Source organism: Scylla paramamosain, chromosome 3 (genome assembly GCF_035594125.1).
Source record: "Scylla paramamosain isolate STU-SP2022 chromosome 3, ASM3559412v1, whole genome shotgun sequence".
NCBI lineage: Eukaryota > Metazoa > Arthropoda > Malacostraca > Decapoda > Portunidae > Scylla > Scylla paramamosain.
The window spans coordinates 35788022-35790521 of NC_087153.1; the positions used below are offsets into that span (position 1 = coordinate 35788022).

At 46.0% G+C, this 2500-nt stretch overlaps 1 protein-coding gene across 4 annotated transcripts in view; it reads right to left on the bottom strand.

Annotated features, from left to right (window-relative positions):
* The window catches only part of LOC135094581 (protein gooseberry-neuro-like), a 50849-nt gene that overhangs the window by 10519 nt on the left and 37830 nt on the right, over nt 1–2500 (bottom strand). The gene's annotated exons all lie outside the window — the stretch shown is intronic.

Below are 2500 nucleotides of genomic sequence, written 5' to 3' on the forward strand. Positions count from 1 at the left end.
TCTCTCTCTCTCTCTCTCTCTCTCTCTTTCTCAAGCCTTCCCTCCCCACAAAACCACAGGGGGTCATCTCCACATCGCGGCGGGAGGTGATCTACGTGAGTGTGGGCTCCGCTCGGCACCTCCGGGCGGCGCGCCACAAGGCCGCGGCCGCTACAGAGAGGTAATGCACTCCCGGCGGGTCAGAGGTGGAGGCTATCGCGGGCTTATTTAACTTGTCTGGGAGGCGCGGTGGCGGAGGCTGGTAACTGACTGCCAGCTACGATAACTCGGCTCGATTTAATAAAGAGCTGAGCGGACTCTCGATTACTGGTCTTGATAACTAATGGTCGAGTAGGACGCGGGTACGAGGCTGAGCGATGCTACCCGCCCTCCGCGCCGCCGCCCTCCCGCTCACCCCCCGCCCCACCGCCCGGCGCTTTGTGGCCACTGACGGGCAATTGACAGGCGGCCGGCCCCCAGCCCTGTCAGGACGCATCACGCCCGCGCCCTCGCCCACCGGTCAACAATATGGATAATTGTAGGTGCAGATTAATCCTCAGATAGCGCTAATGTGGCCTCTTATTGGCGCGATGGATTAGTGGAGGAGAGGGTTGCGCACCCTCCCGCCGCCCGCCTGCCAGTGTCCCGGGGCGCGGGTATCGCCTCCACACACCGCCACCGACAACCCGCCCTCGCCCGCCTCGCTTAATCCCCCGACGTGTCACTTTCCCGTGCGGCTCTTCCCCTGTGTTGTTGTCGGGCGGACATGACGGGTGGCGCTCCCCGGGGACCCGCGGCGGCCCCCGGCGGACACTTAAGCCCCAGATCACGTACACGGATGAGTTTTTAATCCCTGTCTTCGATTCGGACACCCACCAAAACTTGACTTCTTAATCGCTCCTAATCCCATCTCACTCCGGACGAGGGGGAGTGACGGGGGAGGAGGGAGAGGGTTAAGAGAAGGAGGAGGTCGGGATCTCGTCGGCCGCAGGATCACGGGAGGCGAAAATGGATTTATTGTTGTGGTGACTCCCGAAGGCGACGATCAGCGCCGCACCATCACCATCACCATTACCACCACCATCATTATTACCGCCACCACTTCCAGATTAACATACGAACGTTCGTGAGAAAAAAAATATATATATCCTTTAAGAAAGTTAATTTTAACGAGCTTACAGTATTATTCCGTCAAATGTTGCCGAGATATTTTGTGATTATCTCATCCCATTCTGATGTTGGCGGTTGTTACTATTATTATTATTATTATTAACATTATCATTATTATTATTATTGTTGTTGTTGTTGTTGTTGTTGTTGTTGTTGTTGTTGTTGTTGTTGTTGTTACTGATAATGATGATGCTATTTTTATTGTTGTTATTATCATCATTATAATTTACTGCCAAAACTTTCACTGCTGTCGTTATTGTCATTCTAACCAAACTCATCACTGTCGCCACCACTGATACACGTGTGTGAGTAATTGTGTCACCAGTATCGCAGACAGTACAATTGCTGCCTCAGATCAACACTTTCACAAAATTATTATTGAAATCCGTAGATGACTGTGTTTAATATCTTTCTGATAGACAAACAGACACAGGTAAATAAATACTTGTACTCTTCACCCAACTTCGCTAGCAGAGATAAGATGAATAGCAATAAAAATGAGGCATCGAAAAGTCACGGTTTACAAAAATTTTCCATACGAAATCGATCCATCCATACGAACACATACACGAACATACATACACGTATACGTATATCATTATTATTATTATTATTATTATTATTATTATTATTATTATTATTATTATTACTATCATTATCATTATTATTATTATTATTATTATTATTATTATTATTATTATTATTATTATTATTACTATTATCATTATTATTATTATTATTATTATTATTATCATTATCATTATTATCATTATTATTATTTCTATTATCATGGTTACATTTTCACTTTGACACTTGGTATTCGAGTCTCTCTCTCTCTCTCTCTCTCTCTCTCTCTCTCTCTCTCTCTCTCTCTCTCTCTCTCTCTCTCTCTCTCTTTCTCTCTCTCTCTCTCAAAGGTGACCCTAATAACCCTGGTGACCTCCATTCGACCTGTTCCGTGCGTGTGGTGACCTGCCTGACCCGGCCTCACCTCGCCTGGCCCTCGCCGCCCCGCCCACCTGATGGACGGCCGGCAGGTGTCTGTCTCCTGCGGTCATTACTCTTATTTTATTACTCCTAATCCCAGGTGATCGTCCGCCAGGTGATGAATGACTGAGTGCTCTTTTTTCCCACCTGATAGATTTTCAGACGTTGATTAAAGCAGGTAATTTTCCGGCCCATCACGTTTGTGGTCTGTGTTTTATTTTTTCTTCTTTATTTTTTCCGTCTATGTTTTATTTGGCTTTATTTTCATTGAGGGGTTAGTTGATTTTATACGTAAGGTGACTGGTTGATAGTTAAGAGCAAGTTTTAAAGATATTAGTTCCTATTTCGTGTCTTCTTTTCATTA